A 21,744-nucleotide genomic window follows, 5' to 3' on the forward strand; every position below is an offset into this window, starting at 1 on the left:
GAGGTTAGTGGGGGTATTCTGCTATCAGAAGAAGGAGGTGATTCACTCTAAAGATTCCAGGGGGAAGTGACCCCAGCATACTTGGGGCCAAGCTGATGACATGCTCCTGCATATCTTTGGGTATATAGAGGGGAACTGAGGTAAGTACTGAGCAGTGGGAAAAGATAACTCACAAGGGTTTGTCTTTGGTAGATAGATATATATATATATATATATATATATATATATATATATATTTTTTTTTTTTTTTTTTTTTTTTTTTTTTTTTTGAGAAAGAGACAGAGAGCGAGTGAGCAGGGGAGCAGAGAGAGGGAGAGACAGAATCCCAAGCAGGCTCCACACCATCAGTGCAGAGCCAATGCGGGGCTTGAACTCACAAACCATGAAATCATGACCTGAGCTGAGATCGAGTCAGACACTTAACTAACTGAGCCACCCAGGTGGCCTGGTGGCTTTATAATATTAATACTTTTTTTTTTTTTATGGCGCTTGAGTGGGCATAAGTAATACTTTCATAGTATCTCCCTCTATTTTGAGGCAGCCAAGATTATTTTCTGAACCTTGGAAAGTGTACTTGCCCACTACCAAAGTGGACCATTTGTTGCTCGGTTTAAGAAAGCATGTACAAATTCAGTACTTTTTCCACATGGCATGGCTAAAAGTATTACTCTCAAAGATTGCTTAACTAGCTGCCCACCTCCTGTGTTTTATTACCAGGGGAGCATTTTACAGAAATGAGTGATTGCTTGGTCTTCACTGCCAAAGTGCCAGGAGATCAAGTAAATAAGGAGAGAACGCCAAAGTCTCTGCTACGAAACAGATAGGAACTTCAGGTGGTATTTATTTAAGACCCTGTATTTCTTAGGTTATGGTGGGGGTCTATGAAAAAGAAAGGTAGCAGACATGTAGCCTACATTTACAGGGATTATTCAAAGCTCTACCTTAGCAAAACACCAAACACACAACAACAAAAAATACTAAGAAACAAACAAAACTCCCCTCCTGTATAGAAACTATTCCATAACCATGGAGGAGGGGTCTAAAACACAACTCACCAAAACGTAGAAAAGACACAGAATGCATGGAGTGGGCAGGTCTTGAGAATCCTATCCCCACACAAAGAGAAACTGTGCAGTATCCAGAGAGAAGAGATGGTATGGTAGCTGGGGAGAATTAACAACCAAAGGGGATGAATCAGCTCAGCGTCTGAAAACACCTACAGGTTCTGTCAAACCTGCCCGCAGTCTTCAAGAGCTTCAAGGCTCACAAACAGGAAACTGCTGGGTATGACTTAATCTGACTCTCAACCTCCTCAGAGAAGAGCTTGCCCAAAAAGTTATGAACAGAGTGCGGAGCCAAAAGGTGAGAGGTGAAGAAGAATGTGAGTTCAAGTTCAGAATATGGGGCATTTAGGTTCTCAATTCTCAAAGCATAGAGGAGTTATTTGGGATTTCAGCATTGCGTTCAAAACTGGTCAGCATCTCTATGAGCAGCCCAATGCTTTATAGAAATGAGGAGAACGAAAATTCAATTACAAAGGGACTTGTGAAGACGTGAGTTGAAGTCGTTCATTTATTCATCTGTTCATTTACTCAAGACATTCTGTATTAGAGTATTTTCAGGAACAGAAAACTGAATTGACCTAAACAAATAAGAGGATTTATTATCTCACACAACAGAGTTGCATGGAGGTAGAACTGTCCCAGGACTGGTTTATTTATAGCACCTCAGCAACATCATTAAGCACCCAGGTTCTTTCCATCTTTCTGTCTATGTTGATTTGGTTAGAGTAACCAAAAATTTACCCCCTGGATCAAGAACTGGAGTTGGGGCCTGGGCCAGCTGCCCTAGAGCAGCTGGAGGAAAGTAAATACTTCAACCAAGTCAGGGTTGTGCTAGAAAGAAAGGGGCTAATGGCCACTGGGTGGGCCCCAGAGATATCTGTAGAAGGTCACTCAACAATATTCACTAAAAACCTACTATGTGTCCATTCCTGCACTGGTCCCTGGAAACATGGAAAAAAGGAACTACCTGCCCATAGGAGTTTAGAGACTAATTGGTGAGACAAACATTAATGAAATAAACATGAAAATAAAGACAAAACAACAACAGTAGTAGTGTTATCCCGAAAAGGTACATGGTGCCAATGAAAGCATAATCGGGGGACCTAGGTTAATGAGGGGGAGAGGAGTCGTCCCTGAAGAAGGGAAACTGGAGCTGTTGGGATAGGGGATGGAGAAACATTTCAGGCAGAGGGAACAAATGGAGTGGCCAAGTGGAAGGAGTGAATATGGCACATTCAAAAACCATCCCCAGATGGAGAACAGACAGAGGGTGAGTTTGGAGCAAGATGATGCTGAAAAGGTTCACAGGAGCCAGACTATATGAGTTACATACAATGGAAGAAAATGTTAACAAATTCATATTTTTAAAAAGTTGATTTATTTTGAGAGAGAGAGCGAGAGTGAGAAGGGGAGGAGGGACAAAGAGAACAGAAGAGAAAGAATCCCAGGCAGGCCTCACACCATCAGCGTAGAGCCCTACACGGGGCTTGATCCCACAAGCCGTGAGATCATGACCTGAGCCGAAATCAAGAGTTAGACGCTTAACCAACTGAGCCACCCAGGCACCCCAAAAATTCATATTTTTATTTTAAAAAACCTTTTTAATGTTTATATTTATTTTTGAGACAGAGAGAGACAGAGCATGAGTAGGGGAGGGGCAGAGAGAGAGGGAGACACAGAATCCGAAGCAGGCTCCAGGCTCCAAGCTGTCAGCACAGAGCCCGATGAGGGGCTTGAACTTGTCAACCACAAGATCACGACCTAAGCCAAAGTCGGACGCTCAACCGACTGAGCTACCCAGGTGCCCCAACAAATTCATATTTTTAAACTTTCAAAATCTTAGACTTTTTGTTCACATCAAGTTTGACACAAAACAGGGCTCTAAAATGTCCTACTACCCAGATGCTCTGAGAATATTAAATGGCCATCCCCTGTCCTTTCAAAATGAATACTTCTAGTCACTTCACATAAAAGTATCCCATAGGAAGAAAGGCTGGGCACAGGGGTGGGGAGGCAAGGCATGGGAGACCTGGAACATGGGTTGAAAGATGAAGCCACACAGTTGTAACTGATTGGAAAAGGAAGGAAATAATTGAAGAGGCCAAGTTGGGAAAAGTATGTGGAGGAAGGCTGTGACTCTCAGATAGGGTCGAATGGGATCAGGGACCTGCATGGGGGTTCCTCGTGTACAGTAACAAGATAGGGTGCTTGAGCTGGGGGGTGCGGAAGGCTCAGAAGCACAGTGAAAGGAGGGACCCTGAGGAGGGGCAATCTTACCCCAGGCCCGGCCTCACACCTTTGGGTGTTAACTCGCTCTATATTCTGGGGAGGTAACAAGAATGAGACTGCAATATTCAGTGTGCTTCTGTGCTTTTTGGGGTGTGCCTGCTTACTTAGCAAGAGATTACACAGAAATTACTCAAGGTAAAGTGCACAGAGTCCTCTCTCAGCAAATGAGAATATGCTTTAGGAATAAACAACACTACCACTTCCTTACGGGGCAAAAAAAATATTACCTCTTAAACTGGTTTCTTATCACTACAGACTAACTCATAATCTCTCAATAGCTGAGTATAAATGGTCTAATTAGCCATCTTTTGCCCTTCAAACACTTGAGGATTTCCAAGGTGACTAACCATGCATTTCTTCTACCACATGGATGAGCATGTAACTGAAAGGATTCGCATCCTCCAAAGCAGACATTTAAAGTGTGACAAAGCCATCTCAGAGAAAGTTGGCCCTTTTGAAATGAGATAACTATCTGGTGAAAAGGCAGTCTCTTCCCACTGGGAATCAGCTACGTGGTCGAGGAGAATGAAAGGCATGGACCATGGCAAATCAGATCTTTAAAAATGGTAAACAAAATAAGCCATAGAACAATTAACACATGTGGGAAAACGCAAAACACCACCAGCCACACAGTTGATTTGGTTTTAAGAAAACTGAATCTGTGTTTTAGAAAGAAAAAAGAAAAGAGTGAAAATACGTAAAAGTAAAAAATAAATCAATAAGTAAATGAAACAAAACACCCTAAAAACACAACTAAAAGCCAAGTAAAACTCATACACACAGACCTTCACAGACTACACAAATTACTTTGTCTGAATCATCTACAAACTTAGGAAACAGTCCTTATACATGTATTTTATCCTTCAGGAATACAGCCCATGTCTCCTCTGAAATCTCGACTGCTAACACACACAAGGCAGTGAACCATGGAGACGGTCTTCCTTTCAAAATAAGGACACAGCTTATTTTCTCCAGATCAGATGTAGCTGTGACTGAGAACCTATGCATGCTGTAGAGACAGAGAGAAAAGGAAATAGATGGTGAAAGCAAATTTAATTCAGTGAGCTAGCAACATCATAATGCACAAAGCTGGGAAGGGGAGAGAGGTGGAGACACACACAGTGCCTACCTTGTTCCTTTCTAGTTTTACCAAATTGCATTATATATTTATGACTTTTACCCTAAAAAGCATGAAAAATTGACAATAAAAGGTTATCTGAATGGAACATTGGTCTTTGGTTAAAGTGTCCGGCACAAAAAGAATCAAATTTTTTTCAACGAGCCTTCAAACAAAGTGTACATGTTCTTGACATCTGCTGATGAGCTATGGTTTCCTCTTCTTCAAAACTCAAAGCTTCTCTAAATTAAACATAAGCTTGTTTTGGGTATCTGTAAAATATATGTGGATAAAATTCAAAGTTTTAGAAAGGGAGCTGCCATAGAAACACACAACTCCCTAAAAGAGCAATCCGTTGCCTCTTAAGGGAACCCATCATCATAGATATTTATTGAGTGCTGCAGACAATGCATAAAGGACAGTTGGAATACACACACTGGACAAGTACACAAATTAAATAAGTCAAGTGCTTTAAGTAAGGGATGATGAGCCCGTTTGTATGTGTGTGGTGGGAGGAAGTATCATGTGAGCTGAACCCTGTGGTACAGCTGAAATGTAGCCATCATAAGAAGATTTATTTAAAACACAATTCTGTAACAAGCTGGGCATTGCACCCAGTTATCACTATGGACTGTTTTCTGTGAATTCTTTTAAAACGTGGATGTAAGTACTTGAAGTAGCACTTACAAAAATAGCCTTATTTTTACTAGCAGAGTAGACTCAAGCTAAAAATAAATTAAATGGGAGTTTCATACTGCAGACTTAAAAAACATAGTATCAGTATACCTAAGACCACCTCTTTCTCAGAAGCTTCTGTGCAGCATTCCAAAAAGGCCACCTGATTTCCAGCCAGATTACTGTTCTTCAGACTTGGTCTTGAGACAAAGGTACCTCATGGAGATAACCTCTAAGCTGGAGTCTTGAATCAAAACCACTATTGGTCCTTAGAGAAGGATTTCTGCTCTCAGACTTTTACCAGAAAAGGCCAAATTATCACACAGCCCTTTGACAATGGGATGGTCCTAACTGGGAGGAAACAAAATAAGTATTTTTGAGGGGCTGTATTCCCAAAATACCTGCAATGAAAGTCTGGGATTAAAAAAAAGTTCAAGCCAGGTAAGTCATGATTTGTATGAAAATGTTATCTTTTTCTTCAGTTCAATTTCTTTCAAGATGACATATATACAACACCTTGGGCTTTGGGAGAATTCTCCAGTGGGGACTGAAAAGGAAGTATCTGGTGGCAGTGGAGAGTCACATGGGGACTTCCAATAGATATTCTCCATCTACAAGAGAAGGGAAGGGTCTCCATGCTGTAGCTGTTTGATAAACCTACCACAGCAGCCTTTTGACTTCTGGTATAAGTAAAAGTGGCTTTTTGGTGCTATATTTTGAAGGCAACAGGTAAAGGCAATGAAGTGATAAGTATTTACAATACAGATTTAATATTTCTAAAACAACATTTCTGAGATTTTCTGCTTTAAGCAGGATCGTCCTGCTTAACATCTTGTCTCACTAATCTTTACTTCAATTTTGAAGAGTAAAGTGTGAATGCGTAGAAAAATCCAGTCACCTTTTCAGAATCAGCTATCTAAGCACTACCTTTTCAAACAGCTTTAATCTAGAGGGCTATTTTATTTGAGAGAGAAAGAGAGAGAGAGAGAGAGAGCCCGATGCAGAGACCAATGTGGAGCTCGATCTCACGATCCTGAGATCATGACCTGAGCCAGAATCAAGAGTCAGAGGCTCAATTGAGTGAGCCACCCGGGTGCCCCTAGAGTGCTATTTTAATAAGAATGTTTATAAAATTATAAAATTGAATTGTTTAAAAATTTTATTCATCAAGATTAAAGGTATCTTCATTTAAAAAAAGGTAATACATTCAGAAACAGTATACACATTACCATGATGTGAAATTACAAAAAATCGCAGACATTCATGGTAACTCAGGAATGAGCCTTTCCATGCAGCTTAGTTTCCCAGAGAGCTGATGGGCTCCAGAGTTTTCTTAAAATAGAAGTATTTCCAAAATGTACCACATATCTTTGTGCATCCAACATCAGAACTAAGTGCATGATATACCTTTTTTTCTTGATAACTTATGATTGAAAATACCAGCCCATATGTAGAAGTTGAATATAGTTCTTCAAAATGTAATACATATGTGGTTGTAGATGAAAATATACGTGCTGAGGACCATGGAACAGGAAGGATTCTATTTGACCCCCAAATATGTCCTCTCAAAAAAAATTCCTGATATCAACTTCTATCCTGATCATTTGCCTCTCCTCACAGAAGTAGGGTGTAAGCTATGCAGTGCAGTATGACTTTCTGGGGGTGTACGGTGTTGTTTGGAAAAGCTAGTTAGTGAAACAAAGTCTAAAGAGGTTTCCTGACAAATGGTTTTTCTGTTCTCTAGGTGGACATCTGCTTGGATGTTGTTATTGGCTGCCTATGACTTTGGCTGGAGCTTCAGCCTATAGTGGCGCTCAAGAGCTGTGGGCAGGTATGACCTTCCCCAGCTTTCTCACGGGCACTTTCAGTTACTCAATGGTTTCTTCAACGGTTGGGGAAGAGGAACACCCTTGACCAGTTCACAAATCTGAGTTCCCATGGTTGGGAGTTCTCCAATGCTTCACTTCTTTTTGCTGGAAAGAAAACAAAAAAACAAAAAAAAACAAAAAACAAAACCTGTTGGTAGAAAAAAATTGGCACAATCCCTTTGAAAGAGCAATTTGGAGTGCTCTCTCTCTGGATATCAAAGCATAAGAAAGTACATATTATTTCACTCAGCAAATTGCTTTCTAGGAATCTAGCCTAAGGAAATCATATAAACAACATGCAAACTTTGGATATGTAAACAAAGGACATGCGCAAAGAGATTGACAGTACCATTGATTATAAAAATAAAGTTTTGAGATGCCTGGGTACGTCAGTCGGTTAAGAGTCCGACAGCTTAGGTCATGATCTCATAGTTCATGAATTTGAGCCCCATGGGCTCTCTGCTGTCAGCTCAGAGCCCACTTCGGATCATCTGTCTCCCTCTCTTTCTGCCCCTCCCCCGCTTTTGCTCTCTCTCTCTCTCTCTCTCTCTCTCAAAAATTAAGATTAAAAAAATAAAAAAAACATTTTGCTAAGCTTCTAGAAACCTAGTGTATTGCTTAATAAAATAATAAGAGTCAAGCAACAGGAGACTATTCTGCCATTAAGATTTTAAAATAACAATGCGACCTACATTAATTGAAACAAAGATTTCCACCATATATTGTGAAGTGAAAAATAAAAGATTTCACAAATACATATGGTATACATAGGAAAAATTCTGGAAGGATATATATTAGAGATTCCCAAACTATTCTGGAAGCTAGTAGAGTCTCAGTAATTTTTTTGATAGTGCCTCTAGACCAAAATAAATATCTAACAGTGCTGTCTGTTAAGTAGTTAGGTCCAAACAACTTAAGTATTTATGTCTTAATGACTTAGTAGCTATTTGAAAAAAATAACACATATAAGTTAAAAGTATTTTTTTTCCTTTTTAAATAACCTTCTAATAACTTATTAATAGAATGTGTGCACCTGTTGAGCCATGCACAACTTCAGATCTTGGAATCAGGTTGAATACCATTTCCCTCATTTCCTGTTTCATATTGGTTTTCACATGGTACTCGCTTTTTACCATTAAAAAGTTAGCAACCGGAGCGCCTGGGTGGCGCAGTCGGTTGAGCGTCCGACTTCAGCCAGGTCACAATCTCGCGGTCCGTGAGTTCGAGCCCCGCGTCGGGCTCTGGGCTGATGGCTCAGAGCCTGGAGCCTGTTTCCGATTCTGTGTCTCCCTCTCTCTCTGCCCCTCCCCCATTCATGCTCTGTCTCTCTCTGTCCCAGAAATGAATAAACGTTGAAAAAAAAATTAAAAAAAAAAAAAGTTAGCAACCATTGAAAATTCACTTTTGCAAAGATATGATGTCATCAGAAGGAATGCAGTATGATCTTTAATGTTGAAACTATGAATTACCTCCAATGGTATTGGACAGATGCATTTTCCTTGATGCAAAATAACCTGCAGCAACCTCGTGAATTTGCTGTGGTGCCTCAGAGCACCTTGGCATGCAGCCTGGGAACTGCAGATACATAACAATATTAACAGCTGCTTTCTCTCGGGTTACGGGTGATTTTTTTTAAAAAAAGATTTTCTGAACCTTTTCCCAATAAACATCTGTTACTTTTTGCGATGAGAAAAACCATTAAAAGGATTGATATATTTTCAGAAGTTTTTTTTCCCCCCTTTGGCTTAAACACAAACATTTATCTCTTACTATTCTGGAGGCTAAGAAGTCCAAGATCAAGGCCCCAGCTGATTAGGTATCTGATGAAGAGCCCTTCCTGGTTCACAGACAGCTGTCTTCTTGCTGTGAAAGCTTTCTGTTCTAAAAAAAGATGGATATTCTATTCTCCTCAATTTTTTACTCTTAGAAAAGTCTGGGCATAAACAACATTAAAAATTGGAAGTATTGATTGGAAATAACCTAAGTGTCCCTTGATAGATGAATGGATAAACGTGTGGTATATATATACAATGGAATGTTACTCAGCCATAAAAAGAAGTAAATCTTGCCATTTGAGACCACATGGATAGACCTTGAGAGCATTATGCTAAGTGAAATAAGTCAGATAGAGAAAGACAAATATATGATTTCACTTATATGTGGAATCTAAACCCTGTTTCTCTTTCTTTCTTTCTTTTTTTAGTAGGTTCTATGCCCAATGTGGGGCTTGAACTCCTGACTCTGAGATCGAGTCACACTCTCTACTGACTGAGCTAGCCAGGCGCCCCCTCTAAAAAACAAACCAAATGAACAAACAAAACAAAACTCATAGATACAGGGAACAGATTGGTGAGGGAAAGAGGTGGTGGGGTAGGTGAAATGGGTGAAGGGAGTCAGTTACATGGCGACAGATGGTGACTAGACTTATTGTGGTGATTACTTTATATACAAAAATTGAATTATTATATTGCACATTTGAAACTAATTTCTTGTATACTAATTTTATCTCAATTAAAAAAAAACTACATGACAGGTATAACAAGACCTTAAAAAAGGCAAGAAAATCTTGGATGATGCTTTAATGATAGAAAACTCACTCCTGAATAACTTTCTGCAATAACTCTTACTATTCTGAATCCTTCCTTGGTACTTGCACAGATAGGACTGATGAAGTCACCGGTGTCAGGACACTGACCCAGACATTCACCCTACTTCCTGTGGGTAGTCACTACAATTGTTTAACAATAGACTCTCTGTCCCTCAGCTGATGTGCCTATAACACAGCATGGTCACGCCATTGTGGGAACTGAGCTGCAAATGGTCCTTTGCTCTTGGTCTGCAGGGCTTCAGTCTCTGGATTAATGGTGTTCCTTTTAACACAGTGCCTGCTGATATTCACCCTGGTATCCCCTGCCACTGTCTTTAAAGGTCTCTACTACTCTCTTTGTTCCCTTCTGGTTATTTCTGCCCAGTCTGTCAGTTTTGGCACTAACGAAATGAATGGCCTTTTATAACTTCACCAATTGGGACTTTAAGAACCAACAGAGTAGTATAACAGATATTTAGCTTTCTTTGTAGTTAGTTGTTGGTGTTTTGTCTGTTTTACCCCTTGTGGGGGTTGGTGGAGACAAAGGAACATTTTCTCGTTTAAATTGTTTTAAATATTTATTTATTTTTGAGGTGGGAAGCAGAAAGAGGGAGACACAGAATTTGAAGCAGGCTCTAAGCTCCGAGCTGTCAGCACAGAGCCTGACACGGGCTTGAAACCACTAACTGTGAAATCAAGACTTGAGTTGAAGTTAGACACCCAACTGACTGAGCTACCCCTGAGCCTCAGGAAAATTTTCTAATTTCAAGCTATTGTTAAAACCTGAGGATTTTTAAAGTTTGGTGTTGAAGTTTTATTGTGGTCAATATTTTCTAATCATTTACTTTCTTACTATAGAAATGCCCATGGAATTATTAAAAACCATTTATTTTTCCAATCTAGCAATGCCTACAAATGTATATGTCAATTTCAACTTAACCTTTACAAATTTAAGTTAGAATTAACAATGCTGCAGTAGTAGGATATTTGAAATAACTATCTGCATGAACTTTAATTGGAATGCCCCCAAGAATCTTAAATATATTTGTTAAAAAATGAAGAAGAGGGGCGCCTGGGTGGCGCAGTCGGTTGGGCGTCCGACTTCAGCCAGGTCACGATCTCGCGGTGCGTGAGTTCGAGCCCCGCGTCGGGCTCTGGGCTGATGGCTCAGAGCCTGGAGCCTGTTTCCGATTCTGTGTCTCCCTCTCTCTCTGCCCCTCCCCCGTTCATGCTCTGTCTCTCTCTGTCCCAAAATGGATAAACGTTGAAAAAAAAAAAAAAAATTAAAAAAAAAAAAAAAATGAAGAAGAATAGGATCTTCCAATCCTTTACTTGTCTAATTACTCCCTACAGTACTTGCCACATTATAACATACCATATACTTTGCCTATTTATCTTGTTAATGGTCTCTGTCCTCCAACAAGAATGTAAGCTCAACAAGAGTAGGAATTTTTGTCTATTTCAATCACTTATCTATCTCCACCACCCAAAATAGTCTGGCAAAATGTAGGTGCTCAACAAGTAGTTACTAAAAAGTAAGTGAATGAGTGACTAATTCTTAAAGACCTTTTATAACTCCATTTTAGAGGGCCACAGATGAGAAAAATATTTTTAAATGAACATTAATGTTTATGCAAAACAACTACTGCTTTTTTGTGTAGGTGAAAATCAAAGTCAACCTTTGATTACAGTAAAATCCACAAATTACAAGGATTTAACCAATTTTTTATTGCTTTCCTGTGGGAAACATTTTAACTTTCAAGTAAAGAGACATTTTGATTGTCAAAGTATGGCAAGTGCACGTAGAATACCTAAAAATGCTGAGGTGAATTAAAAACATTTTTTAAAAATCACAGCTAAACTTTGAGAAAGTAATAGTAATTGCTAAAGGTCAAAAATGATAAGAAGACTAGAAGCTAGGAAGATACGTACTCTGGAGACATAAGCCAATCCTTGGCGGGGGTTTTAAGAGACAAAAAGTCTATGGGACAGGAGACAAGCCTAATGCTCACACCCTTGAAAGATAAAAATCCTCAGTGGTTAAGTTAAAAAAAAAAAAAAAATATCTCCCAGGAACAGAAGAAAGGATAAGCCTTAGTGATGGGAATGGAGGGACAAAGGAAAAAGTTTCCTCAAAAAATTCTAAGCCAAGGGGCGCCAGGGTGGCTCAGGTGGTTAAGCATCCGACGCTTGGTTTTGGCTTAGGTCATGATCTCAGGTTTTGTGGGTTTGAGCCTCAGGCTCTATGCTGACAGTGTGGAGCCTACTTGGGATTCTCTCTCTCCCTCTCTCTCTGCCCCGCCCCTGTTCGTTTTCTCTCTTTATCTCTCTCACTAAATAAATAAATATACAAATTAGTTAATTTATTAATTAATTAAAAAAAGAAAATTCCAAGCCTGGTCTTGTACTGTTTGGGATCAGAACTTCTACGTACTTTCTTAAACACAAACATTTAGGGTAGGAAAGTCGTAGAGAGACAGTGCCCTCGAACACGTGACAGAAGCAAATGCAAAGACTCTCTAGAATAATGAACTTTAAATCCAAGTGTCAAAGGATTTTCATACGTGGAGTTCCAAGTAATCAAGTTCACAATAAAAAAATCACAAAACACACAAACAAGAAAGCTGTCATGAACAAGAGTAAGAAGCAAACTGCAGAGTCGAGCCCTCGAAAATTATAGATGTTGGATGTATCAGATACAGAATATAAAACAGATATGTTTAATATGTTTAAACAAAGACAGGATCTTAAAATATGAAAAAAGAAATAACATAACAAAAATAACTAGGCAGATTTGGGAAAGAACCAAAAATAACTTCTAGAAATGAAATATAACAACCATAATTAGATATTCAATGGGTGAGTCCAATACCAAATTAGATACAGCTGAAAAAGAGTTCATGATTTGGTAGACAGATAAAAAGAAATTAAATGTAATCTTGTACAGAGATTGAAAAAAGATGAAGATATGAAAAAAAAGATGAAAAGTTATGGAGCACAGAGTATGAAGGAAAATACAGAGAATGAGGGAAAGGCAGCGTTAGAAGTGATTATACTTATTTTACATCTGAAATGAATATAATATTGTATGTCAACTATACCTCAATGAATGATAATAAAATAAAATTTGCCTGAAAAACAAAAAAAAATGATTATAATTTAGACTTTCTAGAACTAGCAATCATTAAATTCAGGAAGCCAAAGGAATCCCAAGGGTGATTAAAAAAAATTCTCACCCAAATAGTGCCTGGTAAAAACTCCAGAACACCATTATCAAAAAAGATCTTCAGAACAGCCAGAGGAAACAGCAGATTACCAAGTACCTACAAGTGGGTGATAATTAGATTGAAAGTTGATTTCTCAATAGAAGAAGAAAAATCTGGGGAAGATATATTTACAACACAGACATAAAATAATACTAAACATGGAACTGTATACTTAGCAAAACTACCTTTCACAAAAAAGGCAAATAAAGGCATTTTTGGCTAACAAAAAATAAGTTTATTTCCAAAGAGCATTCACTATGAGAACTTCTAAATGACATACTTCAGAGAAAAGCAAGAGATCTGAGGGAAAGAGGGAATGGTGAGCAAATAGTAAACATATGACTAAACTGAAATAAATATGGACTGTATAAAACAAATGCTGACTGTATACAAACTGTAATAACATCTAATATAAAAATGAGATAAAACTGGCAACTGGATAACAATGTATATTAGGTTAAAAAAGAATGATTAGAATTAAAGAAGTCTAAGATTCCTGAGTGGTTTGGGAGAAGAGGAAGATACTGTGGAGTATAAGCCTTCATTAAGTTAAATGGGATGCTCACATCTCCAGGCTAAGCACTGAAAGAGAATAGTGTGTACAATTGCCAAACTAGTAGGAGAAATAATATGGAATTATAAAAACAAAAACAAAGCAAATCTCATTCAACCCAAATTAGAGCAATAAAGAAAAAAACAGAGCACAGAAAAAGTAGGACAAAAAGAAAGCAAAAAGATGGTCAAAATGAATACAAATGCATTATTATTTTTTGTTTGACTGAAAATGCAAATGTGACTGATGCAACCTACTAAACAATAGAAATGTACTACATTTTCTAGTTAAAAGACAAAGACTGTCTGATTGAATTAAAAAACAGAAAACATGTTCACATAAGCACTTGAATATGAATGCTCATAGCAGCCCTATTCATAATAGCCAAGTTGAAAAACTAAAATCTCCAAAACAAAACAAAACAAAACAAAAAAAAACAAAAAACAAAAAACTAAAATCTCCATCAACTGGTGAATGGTGAAACAAACTGTGGTATATCCATATAATGGAATGATACTCAAAAATAAAAAAGAATCAAATATTGATACATGTTATAACATGGATGAATCTCAAAAGCATGACGCTAAATGAAAGAAGAGAAATACCAAAGACTACCTACTGTATGATCCCATTTATATGACATTCTAGAGGAGATAATACTGTAGTGATAAAAGCAGCTCAGTGGTTTCTTGGGGCCAGACATGAGGGAAAGAATCTGACTGCAAAAGGGCATGAGCAACTTTCTGGTGTGATGGAAATGATCTGTATCTTTATTGTGGTGGTGGTTTCATGACTATATACACTTATCAAAATTCATCAAACTGTACACTTAAAATGTGTGAGTTTTTATTGTATATAAATTATCTCTTAACATAGGTAATAGGAATCCAGTTATGTGATTTACAAAAGACAAATCTAAAACCTTTTGTGTCCATGGAAAAAGCAAGTTGGAGAAACGGTAGGCAAATACTAACCCAGAAATCTGGTTTAGCTAAATTAAACCCATACAAAATTAATTTTGGGCAAAGACATTAAATGGGTCATGACATATTAATAAATATATTTAATTCACCCTCACGACATCTTCGAAACACATTAAACTTAAAATTCGCAAGACTGTGATGAAAAACTAAAGAGGACAATTTTATTTGTAAATAAAAATGCAAAAATCTTGAACAAAATATTAGCAATTGAAATCCAGAAATTTATAAAGAAGAATAACATGTCTAAGTTTGAGTTATTCCTATAATACAAGGTTTTTTCAATATCAGTTATTCTTCGCATTAGCAAATTAAAGAAGTAGAAAACACGTGACTATCTTGAGATGCAGAAAAAGCATTCAATAAAATGTAACAACTATTCATGATTAAAACTCTTAGTAAACAAGGAATAGAAAGAAACTTCTTCAGTTGGGTAGGATATCACAAAACAATCCTTTAGTAAACATACGCAAGGACAAACTTTTGAGTAATTGCCTGTAAGGTCTGTGAAAAGGTAAAATTTGCTATTATCACTTTTACTTAACAGTGAAGATTCTAGCCAGGTATTCAATAAAATAAAATCTAACATTACATAGATTTGAAAGGAAAAAAAACCTCAAAGCTATCATTTCTTATTGATGATATAAATCTAGGTAGAAAACCCTAAGGAATCTACAAATTATTTTTATTAATAAGGAAGCCAATAAGGTTACCATATACATGACAAAACTCGGCACTTTAACAGTGAAATGGCTAAATAGTCATATAATAAGTACAAAAATATGATACAACAATAAAAATGAATGAATTAAGTTATACACACCAATATGGACGAATCTGAGAACATAATATTTTGGCAGGAGCAAGTCACAAGATAATCAGTATAATTCCATTTATGTAAAGGTTAAAATAGTATGTATATTGTTTAGGGTATATTCATACGTAGTAAAACTTGGGAAAGGCAAGATAGTGGTTATCTCAAAATCTAAGAAAGTGGTTGAGAAGAGAAGAATGTGATCTAGGACAGAGATACATATAAGCCTAAATAGTAGTGATGATGTTCTTGAGAGGAGTAGAAGAAATGTGGATGTCTCCTTCACTTTATTGTTTAAAATGTACCAATAAGAAAAACAAAAAACAAAAAATCAACAAGCTATATATTCCCTTCTGTATGGATGGGGTACTTATTTTTTTTTTTAAGTTTATTTATTTATTTTGAGAGAGAGAGAGAGAGAGAGAGAGTGAGAGGGAAAGCACAGACATGCGCGAGCAGGGGAGGGGCAGAGACAGAGGGAGAGAATTCCAAGTAGGATCCGTGCTGTTAGCGCACAGCCCTACGTGGGGCTCTGTCTCACGAACTGTGAGATCATGACCTGAGCCGAAATCAAGAGCTGGGATGCTTAAACGTCGGAGCAACCTAGGCGCCCCAAACAGTATACTTCTTTTTTTTTTCTAATTTTTTTTAACGTTTATTTATTTTTGAGACAGAGAGAGACAGAGCATGAACGGGGGAGGGTCAGAGAGAGAGGGAGACACAGAATCTGAAGCAGGCTCCAGGCTCTGAGCTGTCAGCACAGAGCCCGACGCGGGGCTCGAACTCACAAACTGCGAGATCATGACCTGAGCCAAAGTCGGCCGCTTAACCGACTGAGCCACCCAGGCGCCCCCCAAACGGTATACTTCTTAATTTAAAGAAGTAAGTGAACCTGAGCAAACTCTGTCAAAATGTGTAAAGTATTGTGATACTATTTCAGGAAAACGTAAGCATTTAGGAAACAATTTTTCTATAGCTAAATTTTAAAATTAATATTTATTACTTTTTCTTACTCATTATAGGAAAGTTTAGAGTCCTCATTCATATAACAATTTTCCTCATACACTGAAGTCATAAGAAGCTCTCTTGGTAAGGTTTTTATTTTCTGGATTGACTATTTTAGTTTGTTTTTAATTTTAACTAAGGTATAATTGACATACAACATTATATTAGTTGCAAGTATACAACGTAAGGTTTGATATATATATTGTGATGTGACCACCATTCTCTTGATAGGTTTTAAAGGTACATAAGCAAAATCACTGTGTTTTCATAACTGCCTGTATTAGACAAAACAAAAAACAACAAACGAACAAATGATAAGGAAAGAACATTCAGTAAGAAATGCCCAAAAGGGTTGAGTTCTTACATTAAAAAAACAACTTTTCAGTGGAAAAGACCTAATCTCTTTGTTTAGAAGTTAATTCTTGCAAAGAGAAATTTTGCTCAGGCAAAAAGAATGGCTGATCAGTGTCTGAAAAAGTTGAAAACATTTTCCTTTCTCATAAAAAAAGTTGCCAATATAATTAAAATAATATTGATGACTCAGCTATCTGGATACCCTACACAAAATATCTCAAATGGTATTCATTACCTACCCTTCCAAAATAGGGTTTTAAAATATTATTTAAATCTGGGTTAGTTAACATATAGTGTAATAATGGTTTCGGGAGTAGAATTTAGTGATTCATCACTTACATATAAGTGCTTATCCCAACAAGTGCTCTCCTTAATGCCCAGCACCCATTTAACTCATCCCCTCCCCCAAACCAGTCTTGGGTGGCAGGATCCAGTCACCCAAGCCAGACTCAATGCTCTCATCAATTACACCAGTCCTCATGCTCCCCCTCCTCCAATACTTCTTCCACCTGTCCACTGAGCAATCTTTACAGAACATAAATATTACATTATTTCCCAGCTTAGAAACCTTTCAGTATTGACCTACACTCAAACCAAATAGCTTCCAAGCCACTTAGAAGATGGCCCCCCATCTGGCTTTCCTTTGTATGTACTTTACACCACAGCATTGTAAACCAATTGCAAGTCTATGTCAGTGTTCATATGTTAATGTTAAAATATTATTTCATGGGTCTATACATTAGCATGCTGTATGTTCTTTTCTTGAAAAATTCCTGCCGGCCTGAAAATTATTATTCACCTTCAAAAATCTGTGAAACATCTCTATTCTGAAGGCTTCCCAAATCACTCTAGTCTGCACTCCTTATGTACCTCACTGCTATCATTTCACTGAACACACATTGCTTTATTCATCTGTATTTATCTGTATGTCTGTCTTGCTAACTACACTGCAAGCTACATGAGTACAGGGATGGTACCTTATTTTCCTTGAAGTCTCCTGTGTGCACAGCACAGCACCTGGCCCATAAAGAGCTACCATCTATTGTATGCTAGACTCTGCACCAAACTTTTCACATGTTACCACACTGACTTCCCACAACAATTCAATGAACTATCTATTACCATCCTTTTTTAAGCAAACAAGTAAACTGAGACTTAGGGTTTATATCACCAGGATCTTCCAGTTAGTAAGTGGTGGGATTCCAATTAGAACTTGGGTCTCTTGGGCGCCACTGCCTCCATTAACATCTTGTAACTCTGGTTGAGATGCAATGCATAAAATGTGAAACAGGTCATATGAGATCTCACGCAACTTACGCCCTGAGTTAGAGGCTGTAAAGGTTATGCAGAATACTGGAGGAGGCATCAGAACCCCAGGATTCTCTGGTTCTCCCACTGATTAAGTGTGACTCAGCTATCCTAGGCTTTCTCTGGACCACACTTTCCTCACAGGGGAGGATTCCACCCGTAACAGATTTGACATGACATTGTTACAATACTCTAAAGCTGATGAGAAAGTCTTCTGGGTTATAAATCTAGGTACTCTTTCTAGTCACACAGGCCTCGAAACACCTCTTACTTTTTCGAAAACCTGTTTCTGAAGAAAGAATGCCAGAAGCCATTTTGGGTAGGGTCAGGAAATGTTTGCTCTTGTTCTCAGGCCACACCAGGCACCTGTACTCTCCCTTTCCACAAGTGCCGTGGACCAGAATAGTAGTATGCCAGCAGTAAGTCAACCAAAGACACACTTTCTGTAACCACTCTTCGCCGAAGAGAAAATGAACAGCCCTGTGTTTAAATAATGTGCTGGGTGTGATACCAGTAGAACCTCCACCCTCCTTCCTGGGGAAATGCAAAGTTAGCTGTGGCCTTTTCACAAACCTCGAAGAGGATGAAATGTCAGCTGTAACTGAATTTCCTGGTTTCATTCCACTTACCTTGCCACCTTACTATTATCTGCAATGACATGTTGGATATTAATACACTACATCTAAGCATCATCCCTCACTCAGACATCGTGTTACAAACAGCTAAGTTCTACAGCTGTTCCTGCTAGAAACAAAAAGATTCTTAGCATTTTTGAAGGGAAAAAATCTGTTTGTTCACAGATGTCTCCTGAGCCACATTTCTGTGGCTTGTCTATGAGCTATATAGTTAGTAAAAACTAACTACTCTTGTCCTCCTATTTACACACACTATTGGTTTTAAGTAACCACTCCTTCCCATCTCCTAAAAAAGACAGCTAAGAAACCAATGTTCACTTGGAGGAAGAGAAACCAAAAATTCTTTTTGCTGTTCCTCTCAATCAAACCCTTGCAGGAACAAAAGTATTCACTGTGGTTTATACACTTGTCACTCAAAAAAAATGGTACCTATAAATGCCATGAGCCCTCCTATAATTTCACTTTTACTTAAGGAGTTGCACTGTATCAATGCTTGATTTGGGCACTAAATGCAGAGCAGCTGATTGGCATTTTGGCAACAGTATAGACGAAAGCTATGAAAAAAAAAAAAAAACAAAAAAAAAACCACATCCCACCCCTTGTGTTCCTGGGAGACATTGCTAAACTCTAGTATGTTTCTATAAGCAGGGTCAGCCGGGCTCCATATGGGGGCTGGACCACACATGCACATGCATGTTCCAAGCCTTGCTCTGAGCTCTGTGCTATGATAAGGAGGGCACATTTATAATCCCCTAATATAGCCTTAGGAAGTAGGTATATTCGCCCCTATTTTACAGATAAGGAAACAGAGTGCTATGTGACCTGCCCAGAATCATAGTTAAGCTTGTGAAACTGGAATTTGAGCAGTCAGGATTCTAACAGAGAAGAAGTTTTTTAAGGGCACAAGGAAACAATGTTCATTCTTTCACAACCTTTGAAGTACACTCTATTGTGTGCTTTTAATTTTTTTTTTTTTTTTAAGTATCAGGCGAAACTGATCATTGATGAAATGTAACCATCAAATCTTAATAAAGATTTCAATGGTCAAACTAGTAACCCCAAACTAAAATCAAGACATTACAAATGTCAAACTAACTAACTAACTAACTAACTAACTAACTAACTAACTAACTAACCAAATAAATAAATAAATAAAAGTATGTCCCTTAAAAGGGCCTGGGGGTGCAAATATTTAGGAAATAAATGTATTTCAACTACTGCCCTCTCCTGGTGGCATAACTAACCAAAGGTATGTGTCCTTTTCATAATTCAATCAATTTAGAAGATTTTCATCTAACTCATCTATCAAAACCAAAATTCAGGTAGAGAAAGGCTATAAGGCTCTTCTTCAGGATGGGACTTGGTTCTAGACTATAGTCAAGAACTTTCTACCTGGGTAACTATCAGAAACCATTCAGCTTCTCTGTGCCTCTATTTCCTCATCAGTAAAGTGGGAACAATAATATGTACTCTATGTACCTCAAAGGTCATTGTGAGTATCACATAAGATAATGCATGTGAGTTTTCAAATATAGTTGACCCTTGAACAACACGGGTTTGAACTGTGTGGGTCCACTTTTGCACAGATTTTTTTTTTTAATGTTTATTTATTTTTTGAGAGACAGAGACAGAGCATGAGCTGGGGAGGGGACAGGAGGGGGGGGGTGGGGAGTCACAGATTCCGAAGCAGGCTCCAGGCTCTGAGCTGTCAACACAGAGCCCGACACGGGGCTCAAACTCATGAACCACGAGATCGTGACCTGAGCTGAAGTCGGACGCTTAACTGACTGAGCCACCCAGGCGCCCCTATGATTTTCTTAATAACATTTTCTTTTCTCTGGCTTACTTTATTGTAAGAATGCAGTATATAATACATATAACATACAAAATATGTGTTCATCAACTACTTACATTATTGGTACAGTTTCCAGTTAACAGTAGGCTATTAGTAGTTAAGTTTTTGGGGAGTCAAAAGTTACATGTAGAGTTCTGACTGCACGGGGGAGGGGCTGGTGCCCTTAACCCCCATGCTGTTCAAGGATCAACTGTACTCTAACTGTACAACCTAAGGCATTAAAAAAAAAAAAAAAAAAAAAAAATTAACGCCATTTACAGACACATACATTAAAATTAAAATTACATTGAGTTTTTAATCCTGCAGTTCCCTTCCTGGGAACCAGTGCTAAGAATTACCAGTACTTATTTGCAAGGACATGTACAATGACATTTATGGCTACGGTGTTGACAATGGCAAAAGGGGGGGGTGGTGGGGACCAAGGTAAACATTCATCTATAACCTATGAAATAAATTATAATATAGAAAATTATGCAGCCATTAAAAAGAATGAATTAGAGCTTTATCAGTTGAATGAAGAGATTTCAACAAGGTTTTTTTTTAAGGAATGCAAGATATAAAAAGAAATGTAACAGGGAGTCCCAAACATCTTGGTGCATTTTTAAACTTCAGCAATTTCAGAAGCATAAATGTTATATATTTACAAAAACAACATTTGAGAGATTAATCATTTATAATTTCAAAATGTCGATGTTTCTTACTAAAATTCAACATAACAGAAGCTGCTGTGCACAAAAAAATTAAGAATAAAATGTGCTATTCAGAATTTACAAAAGTAAGTAAGTGTAAAATAAATATAATTATTCAAGTGTTTCTTTTGTAAGTGTATAGCAATTACAATTCTGAAGTTATTAAAACTGCAGTGATGCTGTGAGATATAACATGTTTTCATTTTTATAAAATAACAATCTTCCCCACCCCACCCCGACTCTCACACGTGTGCTGTGTGTTTCTATGATTGTACATTTTTATAGGTGATTATATAAAAATGGGAAAAAATATGGAAGACTACCCAGGCAGTTGAAGTGGAAAAAAGGGGGAAAAAAATGAGAGTGATCCAGGCAAAAAAAAAAAAAAAAAAAAAAAAAAAGAAAGAAAGAAAAGTTAAAAAAAAAAAAAAAAGGGAACTAAAAAGTATACAGTATATGCTATCTTTACACTTAGGCATTTGCAGAAAATCATTTGTATTATAGAGATATATAAAATTACACTTTTTATTTTTAAAGGGAAGAAATTTGCCCCAAGTCCCACACTAAGTAAACAGGAGGAGAGCCTGAACTTGTATCTAAGTCTCTCTGACCATGAGCCTGGGCTTTGAACCACTTTAACCCAAACATCTAACAGGGTGAGTACACTCTGAACTACCATGACTGT

General features: G+C 37.7%; 1 protein-coding gene across 4 annotated transcripts in view; it reads right to left on the reverse strand.

The window, feature by feature from the left end:
• Positions 1 to 21,744, reverse strand: part of BACH2 (BTB domain and CNC homolog 2) — a 357,318-nt gene that overhangs the window by 215,187 nt on the left and 120,387 nt on the right. The window contains exon 1 of one of the 4 annotated variants that reach the window (XM_045499043.1): positions 1,056 to 2,492. The exons of the other annotated variants lie outside the window; for them this stretch is intronic. The gene's annotated coding sequence lies outside the window, so the exon portion shown is untranslated. Of the gene's footprint in view, positions 1 to 1,055; positions 2,493 to 21,744 lie in introns of those variants that run through there. 4 annotated transcript variants of the gene reach the window in all.

Source organism: Leopardus geoffroyi, chromosome B2, assembly GCF_018350155.1.
Source record: "Leopardus geoffroyi isolate Oge1 chromosome B2, O.geoffroyi_Oge1_pat1.0, whole genome shotgun sequence".
Taxonomy (NCBI): Eukaryota; Metazoa; Chordata; class Mammalia; order Carnivora; family Felidae; genus Leopardus; species Leopardus geoffroyi.